The sequence below is a fragment of the Anas platyrhynchos genome, chromosome 20 (assembly GCF_047663525.1).
Source record: "Anas platyrhynchos isolate ZD024472 breed Pekin duck chromosome 20, IASCAAS_PekinDuck_T2T, whole genome shotgun sequence".
In the NCBI taxonomy this organism is placed as follows: domain Eukaryota; kingdom Metazoa; phylum Chordata; class Aves; order Anseriformes; family Anatidae; genus Anas; species Anas platyrhynchos.
Genome location: NC_092606.1, coordinates 14,142,501 through 14,160,406, shown reverse-complemented (window position 1 = coordinate 14,160,406; position 17,906 = coordinate 14,142,501). Strand labels below are relative to the sequence as shown.

Below are 17,906 nucleotides of genomic sequence, written 5' to 3'. Positions count from 1 at the left end.
TCAGAGTAACATAAGTTAGTGATGCTACTGAAATAGTTGTGGTTCAGACGTAGATCTGATTTCTCCTAAGCACGCTGAATTCACAGCTGTTGATCCTCCAGAGGAGGCTTTGCAATTGAACACCTGGAGAATAGGTAAATTTCCCGCTGTTGTTCTCCTCTCCTCTTGTTTTGTTTTGTTTTTTTTGTTTTTTTTTTTTCCTAGTAGCATAGGCTTAAGACTCTGAAGAAACGGGCTGCTTTTTTTCATTTCCAACACTGGCTGTTCCTTTTGAGCCCCGCCTTCTATTTTTGCAGTCACAAGATATGTGAATGTAAATTCCTGGGAGAGAGGTAGAAAACTCTGTTTCAACTGGTGTCTTTTTCGGCTATGTGGGGAGACCAAATAGGGTGGTTTTGAATCTTCTGGCTCTTATTCAGAGCAGCAGCATGTGGAGGGAGACAGATGCGTGTGCTTTTTTAGTGCAATGGCTTCAGAAGCAAGAGGGGAAAAAACACTTTCTCTGGGAGCTGGAGAAGGTGTCCTAATCGCAGGAGAGGTTTCTAAATGGCATATCTCTGCGAGTGTTCCTGTAGTCTGGAGGTTTTTGTTTGTTTGTTTGCCTTTGGAAGGTTTTACTGTTAATCTTCACGTCCTTCAGCAGAAGTGAGAAATGTGATTTTATTTTGTGCAGTGTCGCGGACCCTCCGAAATCTACTGGGAAGGATGAATACCTCGCACAGTACCAATGTGATGACAGTGGAGACAAGGAGAAACCAAGAAGATCAAAAGAACGTGACCTTATTTCAAAAGAAAACGTTTTGTACGGCAAAGAGTCTTCTGAGCCTGGTGAGAAATTGCGGCAAACTTCCTCTCTCAAGTGTGACACTGAATGTAGCTCTAAAAAGCTTTCCTCCTCAGCTATTGCAGAGAGATGCCAAGGTAGAAAGGACAAGACTAAAAACACTGAGAAAGAGCATTACCAAAGCAAGAGGGAACATGCTCCTAGTGAAGAGAAGGAGAGTCAAAAAGCAGGTCCTTCCAGCGGCCAGGTTCAAAAGGCGTCACGCTGGAGCTCCGAGTTCGGCAGCATTCCGAGACCGTTTTGGCGGTTGTGGAGACGGCCCTGGCTGAGGTGGCTGCTGCTGTTGCTGCTGTCCCCTCTGTCCTCGCTGTTGCCGCTGTTGCCGCTGTTCCCGGACCTTGGAGACCTCCGGCGGCTCCCTGTGACAGGCCCTGTGGCCCCGGGGAGCTGCCCGCCGCCTCGTCGGCCAGCCCGGCAGCAATCCTGCCAGCACAGAATAGCTCACTGCGTTTCAGGGTAAAGTGACGATTAATTTCTATTTCCTGGCCTGGGTGCTGCTTCCTTCTTTAAGGAAGCTTCAAGGTTAAAGGTTAAGCTCAGTTATGTCAGGGCCCAAGTCCGTTTCGTGAAGGGGCTCTTGTACGAAAGCTTAAGCTGGGATTGACTCTCTGCTAAGCGGAGGCCAAACGTGTACCTACTGAGAAGCAGGTCCTAAGTGATAACGTTTTCTAAAGAGACTGCTAAACACATCTGAACAGTGCTGCTGCAGAACTCTGAATGGGGGGATAGCAACTGTCTTAACTGATCTGGAATCTTGAGTTTACTTTTCAGTGGACAAGAGGTGTGTCTCTCAAGGCAAACAAAGAGAGGAGTAACACCCGATACTCATGTCAACATAAATTTATGCTCAGAGCGTAGGTGTAGGAACAGCATCGGTATGTATATGGAACATCGGGAGAGGAAGCTCTGTCGGTATTTACAGTTTTTCTACTACCTTGTCAGAGAGACGTTATCTCCACATTAGAAATGGATGTATTTTGAAACGGTGGTGGTGGATCGGATTTCTTCTTTCTAGTGTTAATATTTGCTCTTGAATCGTACTTAATACCTGGTAACGCCTCAATCAGTTGTCAAAAATAAACTTAAAAATGTGTAAGGCTTATCTCGTTGGTCAGTATAAAGATCAAGGCTTTTTTCCTTTTTCCTTTTTCCTTTACCTTTTCCTTTCTTCCCCAGTGTTGTTTTTCTTTTCTCCTTCTCACTACAGTCTTAATTTTGTTTCTTGTCCCTTAAGTGTGTTTTCAGTGTGTTGCTGAAACATTTTCTCTTTCAATCCGAAAAAAGGAGCTGTCACTGGTGAAGATCGGAGCTTATCTGAAAATCCCTGAGCCCAGGAGCTGTCACCTTAGTCTTCCAGTCGGACAAGGACGACTTCATTTCTCGTGTAAATGCATTTTTCAGGTTTGCGTATTGTTTTTTCAGGAACGGAAAGTGTGTATAGAATGGATTTAAAATCAATCTTAAATGTAAAATGTCAAGGGAAAAAAGTTCTAGTTACAACCTCTGCACATAATTTGCCAGCTGTGGGACTAGGAGTTTTCTTATTTACTGTGTTTTGTTTAACGTGTCTGAAGTTTAATGGATAGCAATCAAGGCGTGCTAGAAATCTGAAAGCACTTTATGCTTTGTTCTCTCAGTCATTTTGGTATAACAAACTAGCTTATGTTTTAAACGCTCCATTAGGTTAGTGGTTTCCCTATAGGTAACAAGTCCCTGTGTGCTACAGTAAGACAGTAACAAAACATGAAGTATAGAAGTTCATCCTGTCATGGATGCTTCTGCCTACGGACACACAATTATGCTTATTTAAAGCGGTATCACCTTGAAACCTAATCAGCATTTTAAAAAGGACTTTGTAGCAGTTATTGGCTTTTGTCCTGGAGGGCTGAGGTTTGTTTTGTTTTGTTTTACATTCAGCATTTCCGTTTCTAGCTTACATTGCCCTGTTGTTTTGCATGAGGAAAACGTGCAACTTTACAAAGCAGAACGGAAAGAGCTGCTTTTTAGTCTAACGTTTCAGTTTTTTGTAGGAGTTTTAAATGTGGTAGGAGTAAAACACCAGAAGTACTGCTGCCAAAGTTATATTCAAACTCGTATTTCGTGGAGAAGCAGAAGAAGCCCAGGGAGAAATAAATTTGCAAACGTGCTCTTCATGCTCTCCTTTCCCAAGATTTCTCTGAGATATAGCCCATCCTCTGTGGGTTTTGAGGTATATGGTTCCCAGGAGTGAGAAGGAGGGCCAAACATCTCTCTTCTTGGATCTCAACATGCCAGGGCTTTAGTGTACTGCCACTTACGGCTCCGCTTTTTCACCTGGAAAAAGCGACCACATGATGTAGACTGAGGAGCCCTCACAAATTAACTTGCTATCACAAAGTGACGCCCAGAAAAGGTGTATTTAAAAGCTAGGCTCATTATAGAATAACAACAAACCCCTCATGATTGGTGCAGTAGACAGTGAGGTAGAGGGCGATCCCTGGAAAGACAGAAGAAAAGGAGCAGTGAGTTCTGGGTACCTTTGTGCACACGAAACAGAAAAACGCAGGCAGTGAAGTAATAGTGTTCCATTACTAATGCCAGCAATAGATAATTGCAACAATTATCTATTAGATCATAGGTAATAATTAACAGATAATTGTGCAACTCTGGAAATCAATAAATAACTGATTCCCCTCAGAGAATGTCTTCTACATTTTTATATTAAAAAGACTCCAGAGTTGTAATAGATTAAAATCCTACGGAAGTGAAAGAAATGGCATCAGCCACTAGTTCTGCAGAAGCTAAAAGTAATACCAATAGAGTTTAGATGGAAATTTTCACTTTGTGTGTTTAGTTTGGGGATTCTTTTTAAATCATTCATACCAGCGATTTAGTTCTTAAGGCTGTTTCTTTGAGATTAAGTGACAGGACTTCTGCTATTCTTTTCTTCTTGGAATGCTTCTTGATATTCTTACGTCAACCAGAACTTCTGTCTCTGTCGCAGATGTCAACAATGACCGTAGTTAAGAAGCCCAAATCTTCAAAGTCTAAAAAGCCCTCTTCAAGGCGGTCTGGCAAATCCAAGAAACCAAGTACTAAAATACTGATGTCACGCACCGCAAACTGGGGCCAGATACCGCCTGCAGAAGATTCAAGCCAAGTCTCTGTGGCCCAAGGACGTGGAGGTGCTATTTACTGTAGATCATCTGAAAAATCTAAGGCTTTTGCCCCAAGAGATCTAAGTAAGTGTGAGCTTTATCCTGACTCCATTTTCTTCAAAGCAAAAGTAGAAAATGCAGTTCTTACTTGTTGCACTGATAGAGAAGGGGACTAGTGTGAACAAAGACTTCAAAAGCGAATCCCCTAAGGCAACTGAAGTGACTGATGTTACAGAAATTAATTTTGATATATTTACAGTCAACAGAGAAATATGGGGAGCTTTTTGTAATGCACAGATTCATCCCTGTCTTTTCCGTTTTGCAAAGAAAAGTGTTTGATTGTTGCTATTCACAGCTTCCATTTTTCACACGTTTTTTGAATGATAACATTGCTCAGGAAAAGATCTGGTATCTGTAGGGGTACCGTCATTCCTAGTTACTAGTTTTTACCTTTTTTCCGTATAATTTCAAGTCTAAGCTTGTGGTTTAAGTTATAATAAGGAAAAAAACAGTAGTTGAGTTAATCAGGTTAAAGATTATAGATGGAGAGGAACTTGGCATTAGGTACTACAAACAGAATGGCAGTTAGCCTTGCCTTAGAAAAATTAAAATGGTTGACGAAAGCTGTTTTTTTGTTTTTTTTTTTTTCCCCAAAACATTGTGTTGACCAGCCAATTTGAATTTGGCGGTATTAAAGCTGTCTGCAATAATTTTCTTCTGGCTTGGATTGTAGCTAGCTCCTCTAGGTGCTCCTGCAGAATAGTATTTTTTTAAATACCTTGCTTAGAAACAAACAAACAAAATCTCTTTTTAAATTTAACTTTCTTGCAGTCGTTAATGATGGAATTGCTCCACCACAGAGCATTCTTTTTCCACCTGAGAAGATTTGTATGGATTGGCGAGAAACACAAAGTGTTGGAGTTGGCCTGTACAATCTTGGCAACACATGTTTTCTTAATGCTACTCTACAGTGTTTGACCTACACACCCCCACTTGCCAATTACATGCTTTCTCTCGAGCACGGCCAGTCATGTGAGTACTTTCTAAGAGTATTTCAAATCTGTTGGACAGCTCTGAAGGTGAAAGAACAGCAGTGATTCTGAGACAAGCTTATTTGCCTGATTTTACCTGTAGAAGCTGGCTTTGAGCACTGTATTAGCAGTGGGCTCCGAATAGCATACGGAGTGCAATTAATGCACTGTTTGTTTAATGAATTTATTTATTTATTTATTTATTTATGTATTTATTAAAGGATCATTTATTGCTTCGTGGGAATAATGAAGTGCATTGGACAGTAATGCATTTAGTAGTAATTTTAGAGAGTAATACATTTTTCAGCCTGTGGAGTTCACATTCCTGTCAGCCTTTACAAATGTGACTTTGCAGTAGTCTTTTAGATTTCTCATCACAAAATGCATTTGAATACAGGCTTAGTGGATATTTTTATTCTGTAAAGTTGTGTGAAATGAAATGTTACAAGACTGTTGGGACATTGGCATCTTGGGAGAATAGAATGTAGCAAGGAGAGTGGATATCGTATCTATAGTTTAAATTTTACTTAGATGTTTGTTTGTAGTTATGGATATTTTGCTGGACTGGGATGCTTTCTTCTTTCACTCTTCAGGTCGTGAACAAGATTTTTGCATGATGTGCACAATGGAGACTCACATTAACCAGGCCCTGCGTTGCACTGTTGATGCCATCGAGCCTACGCATGTTATCAGTAATCTCAGTCGTAAGTGGCTTCAGATGTGTTTCTTTTCGATAGCTTGTAATCTTCAAATACTTATTTGATGTGTATAAGTGGTTTTAACACTAGAAAGAAGAGAGATTTTAGAAATACAAGAATGATTTCATTTTTAAATGAGGTGAATACTATCATCTTCTTCTTTAGGAATAGGACAACATTTCCGTTTTGGCAGTCAAGAAGATGCACACGAGTTCTTGCGCTATACTGTTGATGCTATGCAGGAAGCGTGCTTGAATGGAAGCACCGAGTAAGCATAAACAAGTTCACTTTCATACATTCTCTAGCACCTTCTAGTCCTTTATTTACTATCAAAAATGATCTCTAGCACCTTTTAGTGCCTTATTTACTATCAGCAACGAAAGTCTACATCATCCTTAGTTTTCATAAAACTCTTTGAAGAGTTAACTCTGCGCCTTAAATCTTCTGAGGTCTGATTATAATTTATTTCCAGATTGGACAGATCTTCTCAAGCTACCACCATCATTCATCAAATATTTGGAGGATTTCTAAGATCGAGAGGTACTTTAAAAAATATTCCTGTCCTTAGAACTGATCTGTGTCTTTTGTCGGTAGTAAAGCAGTCTGTAGTTTGTCTAAAGTAGTATCTGGCAACAACTTGAATTTGGACAGTTAGTCTCCTTCACATAAGGTTAAGCATTTATATTTTGCTTCCAGTGAAGTGCTTGAATTGCAAAGCAGTTTCGGATACGTATGAGGCATTTCTTGATATCACTTTGGATATAAAGGTAAGATGTTTTCTAAATATAATTCATGATGTTTAAGTACATGCCTAACTTTCTAAATTAAACTTGTTTACCTTAAAAAACCAAACCACATATAATGTTAAAACGTAAGAGCTTGGTGGTGCTAAGGAAGTGGATTGGACTTTGTCCTTCTGTGGAACCCATGTAAATAGTCTCCACATTTGCATTGGGTTTAAGGGGAAAGAATTCTCTTTCTGCAAAAATTATAATGCTGTCATACTTCTCTGTTGTTCTACCCCAATGTACATCTAATTGTTAGACTGATGAATTTGTCCCCAGTATTGATGACAAAGCACACTATAGGTGCTGTCTAGGCTACTGGAAAAGTATTTGTTCCGAAGTCAAATGACTTCCAGGTGAGGTCAATGCTGAGCATGCTCTTTCTGCCTCCTTCTTCACAGTGCTCATAGTAGATCGCTGGAGTATGTTAGTAAGATTCTCTTACAAACTACTAGTACGTCTCTGGAATTTTGAATTTACGGTGACTTTACGCTCTTCTTTCTCGCTCCTCTAGGCGGTTTCATCTGTTACCAGAGCTCTGGAACTCTTTGTGAAACCTGAAGAGCTGGGTGGAGAGAATTGCTATAAATGTAGCGAGTAAGATTTTGACGAATTAGGTCTTAATCCTAGATGTCAGTTTTATATGTTGCATGACTCTGTTGGACTACCTCTAAACTTTGGATCTACTTACGAGTTTTGTGGAAGTTTATAAAACACTTGGATTTTTGTTTCTTTGGAGGGGGGAAGTCTTGTTCAGAGGCATTCCCTATGGGTTTGCAATTCTCTGGCTCGTATTTTGCCATCAGAATTCAAAAAGAGATACTTTTGTTCTTTCTATTTATTAGCTCTCGACAGTACTTTTCTTGATGTAAACTGCCCAGTTTCCGTTGTTCTCTGGGCTAGTGGCTAATTTTCACTGCTTACACTGTAGGTCCTACCTTGGAGCGGGCAATGTATCAAACTGAACTATTGTGTTTCAAAGGATGGCAGACAGTTTCAGTGTCTTTCCAGACAAGCTCAGTACATGAAGACTTCCTACTGTTAAATGTCTCCCTCCTGTAGAATGACCATGTGCTTCTGTTGTATTTTTGATGTTGATAGACGACCTATGTTGGAGATTATTTGCAATTTCTAGTCCTGGGGACCAAGGCTCTCTCGTTCCACTTTCATTATTTGTATTTCCCTTGAAAGCTGAAAGAATGTATCCAGGATTGGAGTTCAAATAGCCACTTTTGTAGACCAAGAAATGGTACCTTGCCATCCAACCTGGTAATACCCTTTCGTGAGAGATTCCTGTTCCTGCTATGCCCGGGGTTTTGGGAGAATTTACCTTCTTCACTGTATTAACAAACCTGACACGCAGTGCATGGGTTTATGAAAAGAAAAAAGACCAACCTATTATGCAAGTAAATGTCATTCAAATAGCATAGGCATGCGTGAGACATTAAAACGAGTTTGTTTTGGGGGCGAAAAAAGAAGATGCCTTCAAACACTTATCTCTGCTTGTTTTTAAGGTGTAATAAGATGGTTCCTGCATCCAAGAGATTTACCATACACCGTTCTTCCAAGGTTCTCACAATATCACTGAAAAGATTTGCAGATTTCACAGGTGGAAAGATCAACAAGGTATATTTACCACTGTAATGCAACTATATCATTGTGTAATGGGACATCCCCCAAAGCTGAAAGTTGTTTATATTTTCAGACAGTAATTGTAGACTAACGACTATGGCTTATTCTTTCTCTTAATATCAATAAAGTTCCCGCTTGACAAGAAGCATATGCTTTCCTCTGAGAAGGCTGATTCATCAGGAAACAGTTCTCTGCAACTTCTAGTCTTAAACATTGTTTATGGGAAGACTTATTTGTAGTGAATCAAGAAATATCTTCTAGAAATATATTCTAGAAATAAATTCTAGTCTGTGTTTTTTGGAAGTGTTTTTCTCTGGCTAGTCCACGAAGTACTCTGGGATAATTTTCTATCTTCTTGGTCTCTCTTTAGGTGGTGAAATATCCGGAGTATTTGGACCTGAGAGCCTACATGTCACAGTCAATGGGAGAACCACTGCTCTATGCCTTATACGCGGTGCTGGTACATCACGGTGTCAGCTGTCACTCAGGACACTATATATGCTATGTAAAGGTAGAAGTCAACAGCATTTCTAACAGGGTAAAGGTTGTGCTGGCAAACCAGTGAAAGCGTGACTAGCAGCTACTGTTTCTAGGGAAAAAGATTTCATTATATTTTTATTTGACATGTGTGTATTTTGTTCCTATCCGTGATTTCATTTGGAACACGTGCAATTCACCTAAAGAAATGGTTGTCTTTATTTGCAGGCTGGTAATGGACTTTGGTATCAGATGAATGATGCTAAAGTAGTCCGTACTGACATTAAGAGAGTTCTTGGTCAGCAAGCTTACATACTTTTTTATATCAGGTAATAACAAATCTTAACATGTGTTCAGAAGAGATTTACTTTCTTGTTATTGATATTTTTCTGTTTTGCAAGTGTTTTTCTTGCTATCCCAGGGAAAGATTATTATTTGTCTAATTCAGTTCTGTCTAACCTGAAATTCTCTGTGTCATTTATTATCTTTTGTTGCTTGGCCTGAAACTGCAGCACTTGTGTAAATTGCTATCTATGTGTTACCTGTAGCTGGCTAATTTAGAGAAGGAGAAAAATGAAGGTCATCTGTCGTGTAAGAATGAATTATTGTTCTGAAAGTGATAGTCTTAGTAGGAAGACTGTTCTCTCCTTTTCAGTTTGTAGTCTTGGCGAAGCCTTCTGTAGAGAAGGCTTCCATATCGTATGAACTGTTCCTCTAAAATTATAGGATGGGATTTAATCCAAGAGTAGGCTGAAAGAAAAACTAAACTCCGATCACTGCTCTTTTCTGAAGGCGCTATGATTTGACACTTGGAGAACGTGCGTTTTACTTGCCAGCACCATCTTATCCCTGTTCATTCCCTCCTGGTCAGCAGGGGGCTAATAGTAAGCAGGCTGGATTTATGGGACCACGACTTCTTCCTCATATGATTAAGGTAATTCAGGGAAGTGGGAGGGCAGGTAACGGCACCAAACTGCTAGTGGGTTTGGGGTTTGGTGTGGGGTTTTTTGTTTGGTTTTCAGCATCTTAGTTTTGTTTTCCTTCCCATGCTGCAGCTTTCTTCACAGCCTTCATGCTACAGCCAGAGTCATTGAAACAGTGGTTACTGCTAAATTGTGCAGCCATGCGACTCCATTACTTAATACCTCCAAGACAGCTTTCTAAAGCACAGAGAGCTACGCTCTTTGACAATTTAAGCAGAGTGTACTAATCCTCGAATCATTTAAAAGAGGACTTGTTTTTCCTATCGTCGTCACTTTAGCTAAGACAGGGAAAACTAATTGTCTTATTCCTGAGCACCAGAACAATTACTTCAGGCTTTTCAGGGTATGTTTAAAGGGGAAAATAAATATATTTGGGAATAGCAGCAGGTAATGTTAAGTTGTTTGGCTGGTTTTCAAAGATGATGTTAATTTGATTCCAATCGGCTGTAAACCAAAAGCAGGAATTGAATACGCTTATTGGACTTGCATTTATCTTTAAAGGGCAGTGTGTTTTTCTTTGTAGGTGTTAAGACCATTTGTAGAAATACTCAGTAGGAGAGTTTTGTGTTTCAAAATGTTAAATGCAGTGTTTGCGTTAATCCATCTTGCCATTTCTTCTTTTTAAATACAGAATTCAAGCCGTTTAAATGGAAATGGATCCATAAAAGAGGACGCAAAGACCACTGGTGTCACCCTAAAAAGGCCATCTTCAGCACCACCGATGGCCTGTGTTCAAAACCAGACAATTACCAGGCCTTCAATTACTGATCCGTCAAGAAAACAGAAGATCACCACCAGTATTCACAATAAATTGCCTGCTCGTCGGACTGTGTCACAGCCTGACTGTCTTAGCAGTGCTGCGGAGGACGAAGATCTCTACCAGGCTGTTCCTTCATCCACAATTACAAATTCGGTAATGCAAATGAAGCAAATGCAAACAAGCAAAAAAGTTTCTGATGAGATTTTTGTGGAGCCAACAGTGAATGAAAATCCTAAACTCAGCTCTGATAACACAGTCCCTTACGGTGCAGAATCTTCAGGAAAATCTGAGGAGGAGTCAAAGGGCTTATTTAAAAGGAATTGCAATGCAATGTCCTCTAATGGAATTTTGGTTGGAAAGGTAGTCCGTACATTGCAGCATTCCGGTTCTTCCTGTCAGAATGCTGACGAAGGAAGATCCCAGCATGAGCTGCCAAAAACCGATTCACTAAATGGTGCTATTAGGTTAGTTAATGAATCGAAAGAAAACGGACTGAAACTTGATGATTCCACTTGCCGAGTTGAACCTGTTAAACCTTCTGAGATGTTCTTTTCTAAAACAAATGGATTGCTTGAAACATAGATTTGCTCCATCGAGAATTTCTCACCTATGATGTATTCGGGAGTGTTTATTGTGTTCCTAATTCAGGTGAAATACTGAGAAAACACAGCACAAATGTGATTGTAAGACTTTGTGGTATTATCCCATTAGAATTTGCAGACCTGAGCTTACATTAGAACTTGTCAACTTAAGCTCAGCTGAGATAAAAATTCCTAAGTTTCATAAAGTAGATTTTGGGAGGTGAGTTGGGGTTATCTTTGAAGTGTAGATAATGCATACAACTCAAAACGGTCTTGCTTACCATTTAATGGAGAAATTCTGACAAGACTAGTCCTCAGTACTACTACAAATAGTATTTTTTTGTCTGCTGACTTGTGCGTTTTGATTGCAGATGCCTGGAGCTATGCCTTCAGTCAATCGAGAAATCATCACGGAGTCCCTCACAGCCAGCCAGCTGAACAGCTTGTCAGAGGAAACGAGGTAAAATGAGCACAGTCTGATTAAGACAAGACCTTATGGAAGTTCGTTATGGTTTTATCTGTCTACTAATAGTATTTAATGGAAGGATTTAAATTAGTACAATTCCATACTGTATGTCCAGCGTTACGAACAGAACTAATGATCAGCACTGAGCATATCACTCTGATGCAGGTTGGTGCCTCAAGGAGAACTTGTGTTCCTTCATAGAATGTTTTTCCATTTTTCTCCACTGTCTGGAGAAACACTGGCTGTTCCCCGCTCGCCCCTATGCCTTTTTTCTCAGAGCAGCAGGTGGAAGGAGACAGATGCATTTGCTTTTTTAGTGCAATGGCTTCAGAAGCAAGAGGGGAGAAAGCACTTTCTCAGGGAGCTGGAGAAGGTGTCCTAATCGCAGGAGAGGTTTCTAAATGGCATATCTCTGCGAGTGTTCCTGTAGTCTGGAGGTTTTTGTTTGTTTGTTTGCCTTTGGAAGGTTTTACTGTTAATCTTCACGTCCTTCAGCAGAAGTGAGAAATGTGATTTTATTTTGTGCAGTGTCGCGGACCCTCCGAAATCTACTGGGAAGGATGAATACCTCGCACAGTACCAATGTGATGACAGTGGAGACAAGGAGAAACCAAGAAGATCAAAAGAACGTGACCTTATTTCAAAAGAAAACGTTTTGTACGGCAAAGAGACTTCTGAGCCTGGTGAGAAATTGCGGCAAACTTCCTCTCTCGAGTGTGACACTGAATGTAGCTCTAAAAAGCTTTCCTCCTCAGCTATTGCAGAGAGATGCCAAGGTAGAAAGGACAAGACTAAAAACACTGAGAAAGAGCATTACCAAAGCAAGAGGGAACATGCTCCTAGTGAAGAGAAGGAGAGTCAAAAAGCAGGTCCTTCCAGCAAGAGGAGGTGTTCTCAGAGCGTGGAAGTTGTTCATCAAAAGCGTCACAAGCAGGAGCACTGGGAGGGAAGCAGGTGCAGATCTTTCCCTGGTGAAAGAAACAGCCCTGAGAATGGCAGAAGAGCAGTCAAATATTCAAAGTACAGATCTGGCAGCGGAGGAAGATCAGAACAAGGTAGCAATAGATATTACCGATCCAAAGGGGAAAGAAGTTGGAGCAGAGAAAGATACTATCGAGATGAAGCACGGAGGTGGGAAAGTTGTAGCTATTACAATGATTACTATTCACCTCATGCGACAGGAGACAGTAGAGAGAGAAAGTTCTCTCACGGCGATGCAGCCTTTGACAAATGGACTGCAACTTACTACGGCAGGTCACATAAGCATTATCATTACAAAAGTGGATGGCCTCACGGTTCCCTCTTGAGAGATGAAGATGGACGTCGCTTTAGCACACCCCGAGCAGACTTGCATCGTTGCTCGGTATCTCAGCAACATTCTGGAAGACATTCTCGTGAAAGACATGCGCTTCCACCTGTGTCAGCTCATTTGGAGAACTGTCGCCAGAAAAATGAAACAGAAGGAAACAGAAAAAGAAAATCTACCCGTGCAGAAGGTAGTGAAAGTGAAATAGAAAGGAAAGACAGAAAGATAGAAAAGGAGCTTTTAGGTGGTGAAAAAAATGCAAAAATATCACAAGTTCTAGAAGAAAAAGAAGTCTAAGGATAAACATGGAGAGAAGGATTCCAAGTAAGCAAGGATTCCAGCATACTCCGCATTTTTTATCCTAATTCTTTTCTGGGTGCTTCTCATGTATTCCTTCTTTTTTTTTTTTTTCTCCTTTTTTTTTTTCTTCTCTTTTTTTCTTCTTCTTTTTTTTTTTTTTTTTTTTTTTTTTTTTTTTCTGGTAGTTTCTAAGTTACTTAGATAGCATCAGCTGGCTGGGGATCATGTTGTTAGGTTGATCAGTGAAGATAGGAAAGCTATTGCTGAATTGTTTCAGAGCACTAGCTTTGGACCACATAGTTGGAAACACATCCGTACACCATTCTGGATTAGGTTAAAAGTTTTTTTCTGCTTGCACGTATTCCAGAGCTAGCCATTGTTAATGATCTGTGTACAAACCAGGACCTATGGTCCTCCAATCTGAGGGCTTAAGTTTGCTACATCTAAAGTAAGTTGCGTGTGCACAAAGCACCACAAAATAGCTGACATGCTGCAAATCATCACCTGTGGTAAAATAAATAAAGTTTCATATAGGCAACAAGTGCCACATCTTTTTTTCTCTTTTAAACTTGCATGTTTCTTTCAGACTTCACGATTTGTGTTTCTGTGTGCTCCACTTTGACAATGCCAATCCCAAGCGTAAAACAAGAAGAAAAAGGAGAAGAAAAAGAAGAAAAAAGAGAAACAGCAGGAAAGTGAAAGGCTCCTTGGAACACTTAGATCCTCGTTTCCAGAAGATAACGCGGGAGAAGAAGGAAGAATCCCATCCTCCAGATGGCTCTTCATGTGAGCAATGCAGAAGTGAGAGCAGTAAACAACCTTACAAGGAAGGGAAGCCTTCCAGTGCAGGCAAAAGCAAGAAATACACCTCCGTCTCATCCAACGAGTGTATTAAAGGTAAGCGGCCGCAGTGTGTTTGAGGAATTCCTTTTCTATTAATGTAGAGATTATTTCCAACAGTCTTGAAGTGCTTGGTGACTTAACAGTCTGCTGGATATTAAAAAAAAAAGCTGATGGACTTTTTCTTTCCGTTTTTAAATGACCACTAGGAAAGAATGCCTGAAATAAAGAGGTGAAAGGCAAATAGTTTTCATTTGGTATGATGATTAAGTGGCAAACAAGAGGAAGAGTTGCAAGATCCCTTCTTAAATTCAGTCCAGCCAAGTAGGAAAAGTAAACGTGGACAGCTGTATCTTGGCAAAGAAGATAGTAGGGAGCAAGGAGGTTTAGCAGTCAAGATGGAAGGTGATGCCATGAGGCTTACAGGCTAGTAATGTTCTAGTGAAACCCAGCCTTCCTAAAGAAGCCTGCCTGAATAATTCCTGTGAATAACAGACTCTGTTCAGCTATTTCCTAACATAGAAACGGTGCTGACTGCTTCTTCAGAGTAACATAAGTTAGTGATACTACTGAAATAGTTGTGGTTCAGACGTAGATCTGATTTCTCCTAAGCACGCTGAATTCACAGCTGTTGATCCTCCAGCGGAGGCTTTGCAATTGAACACCTGGAGAATAGGTAAATTTCCCGCTGTTGTTCTCCTCTCCTCTTGTTTTGTTTTGTTTTGTTTTGTTTTCCTAGTAGAATAGGCTTAAGACTCTGAAGAAACAGGCTGCTTTTTTTCATTTCCAACACTGGCTGTTCCTCCTGAGCCCCGCCTTCTATTTTTGCAGTCACAGGATATGTGAATGTAAATTCTTGGGAGAGAGGTAGAAAACTCTGTTTCAACTGGTGTCTTTTTCGGCTATGTGGGGAGACCAAATAGGGTGGTTTTGAATCTTCTGGCTCTTATTCAGAGCAGCAGCATGTGGAGGGAGACAGATGCGTGTGCTTTTTTAGTGCAATGGCTTCAGAAGCAAGAGGGGAAAAACATTTTCTCTGGGAGCTGGAGAAGGTGTCCTTATCGCAGGAGAGGTTTCTAAATGGCATATCTTTGCGAGTGTTCCTGTAGTCTGGAGGTTTTTGTTTGTTTGTTTGCCTTTGGAAGGTTTTACTGTTAATCTTCACGTCCTTCAGCAGAAGTGAGAAATGTGATTTTATTTTGTGCAGTGTCGCGGACCCTCCGAAATCTACTGGGAAGGATGAATACCTCGCACAGTACCAATGTGATGACGGTGGAGACAAGGAGAAACCAAGAAGATCAAAAGAACGTGACCTCATTTCTAATGAAAATGTTTTGTACGGCAAAGAGACTTCTGAGCCTGGTGAGAAATTGCGGCAAACTTCCTCTCTCAAGTGTGACACTGAATGTAGCTCTAAAAAGCTTTCCTCCTCAGCTATTGCAGAGAGATGCCAAGGTAGAAAGGACAAGACTAAAAACACTGAGAAAGAGCATTACCAAAGCACGAGGGAACATCACGGAACATTTTCCGTGATTTTCTTCCTGAGCAGAAGTGTGCAGTACTCCTTTTCCATTAATGTAGAGATTATTTCAAACAGTCTTGAAGTGCTTGATGACTTACCAGTCTGCAGATGTATTATCAAACCAAAAAAAAAAACCCGACTTGGTAGACTATTTTTTTCCCACTTTTGAATGACTACTAGGAAGAAGGTTGTTCCGGCATCAAGAAAGTCATGTGGAATGTAACAAAATTTACTGAACCAGTAAATAAAAACTATATTTTTCTATTAGTTCCATTGTTTCAACTCTTCTGACGCTTATGGATGGCACAGATAACAGAGGGGAGATCGTGGTAATCGGAGCTACCAACAGACTGGATTCTATAGATCCTGCTTTACGAAGACCAGGACGCTTTGGCAGAGAGTTCCTCTTCAACTTGCCAAATAAAGAGGTGAGAACTTAAATTCAACGTTAGTTCTACCATGGCAAAGTCCAACTTTATAGGAAAAAAAAATAATTGACAACTTGAACAAAAGAGTGATATGTGGAGACACTGCGTTGTTCCATGGAGGGCAAATCTGGTACTGGATATATATGGTCAGGATGATACCACCAAGTAGTTAGGTCTATAATCAAACCTTTCATTCTCAAAGTTGTACCTGTTTGCTTAATTATTTAGTCCACTTGGGCGTTTTCATCATGAAGTTGTGTTTTTGGTCTCAATCCTTCACTTATGAATGAATAGGGGACGTGTTTGCATTTGATTGTGCCCCGGATCGGTGGTAGTAGTTTGAGTCATAATTATTTTCTTCTTTATAGTAATTGTAGCAATTTGAAGCATTGTGCCAGAAGTGCTTTCTGTGAATTTACTGACTGAAAAGCAAATGTGATGAAGTAATGAGACTGTCACAATGAAAGCTTGCTAAGTTTTAGAGAAGATTTTTGGACAACAAAGAAATGTTTCTGGATAAATTTTTCATTACAGTATTTTCCTCTGGGTCATTAGGTCCCGTAGTTTGGAAACTTGTTATTGAAGCTATAAATGCCTTTTCTTTCATTGTAGGTTCCTAGAAAAAGTTCAGTATAACAAATAAGAAATATTCAATTTCCTGGTTGAAAATGCAGAGTGTATATTAAATAACTGTAAAATACTTGAAAGTTGAGCAAATAAGAAAAGCGTATTAATGGATGAGGGGTTTTGAGGAAGGACTGGGTTTTTTTTGTTTGTTTATTTGTTTGCTTGCTTTTTGGTTTGTTTGTTTCTTGGTATTTTTAAGGAAAACTTGGGACAAGCTAAAACGCAATGATTTTGCTTCCAGGCTAGAAAAGAAATTTTCAAGATTCATACTCGTGACTGGACCCCAAAGCCACCGGACATGTTGCTTGATGAACTAGCTGAGAAATGCATTGGTAAGACTGAAACCAAAATGGATTCTTGCTTGTGAGCAAGTTGTAAAGAACCTTAGCTTGTACCAGGCAGTACCCAAGCTCTTGTGCCTTGCTGCACAACTAGTCAACGAGGCAGCTGGCACGCCTTCATAGCAATCAGAGTTAGATGCTTTCATCTATTTACTCTTTGTTGTCGTTCTTTTTGTTGTCTGAGAACGTTAAATGGTTCTGGGGCATCTTCCTCAAGAGTATAGTTTTTGATGAGGAGTCTGTTTCAGCTGCATAAGCGCAAGATATCAGACAGTGCGCAACATGAAACTTCCCTGCAGAGCGGTAGCACTTTGAATTCCCTGTTAACCTGTTTGGTTTTGGCATTACAAATTCTTTAAATGTTGCATGTTGTAAACCTGGGCCTTGACTGATGTAATGTTTGATTTTTGTTTGTTAGGATACTGTGGTGCAGATATCAAATCTTTATGTACTGAAGCTGCGCTGTGCTCTCTACGTCGATGCTATCCTCAGATTTATGCAAGTAGGGAGAGGTTGCTACTATTAAAATAAAAGCAAAAAAAAAGCATTATATAAAAAAAAAAAAAAGCATTATATTATGCAAGTAGGGAGAGGTTGCTTCTATTAAAATAAAAGCAAAGGACTTTTTCATGGCTCTGAAGAAGGTTGTTCCGGCATCAAACAGGATCGTGGCTTCACCCGGACAAGCACTATCACCCATTTTCAAGCCACTTTTTAAAAGATCAGGAGCGAATATTTTACAAGTTGTGCAGAAGATCTTCCCGCATGCACAGCTCGCACTAAAGGAGGACCGACAGCAAGGTATAACCACAGCATCCACTTCTTTATAATTCTGCTAAAGCAAAAACTTGTGGTTTGTGCAATCAACTTAAACCTTTCAGACATAATGATGGTAGAATTTTATTATTTGCATGTGCATGTCTTTCTTTTGGGCATGTCTGGAAGATAACGCATAGGTTTTATTCTGGATTCGAAACTGAAATGCCAAATGGAAGCCCTGAATGACTCAATACACAGTAAAGGACGATGCGTTCTCTACTGAAGCATCCTGCTTCTGACGGCAGCTAAGATAATTAGCATTTGTAGAGGTTGACTTGAGGTTTGAAGTATAAGGCACCTATTTTTCTTTAAAAAATCAAAACTCAGAT

The 17,906-nt window shown here is 40.0% G+C and overlaps 1 pseudogene; it reads left to right on the top strand.

The window, feature by feature from the left end:
- Positions 1-878: 878 nt before the first annotated feature.
- LOC139998570 (ubiquitin carboxyl-terminal hydrolase 42-like) lies at positions 879-13,920 on the top strand (annotated as a pseudogene).
- Positions 13,921-17,906: the final 3,986 nt, after the last annotated feature.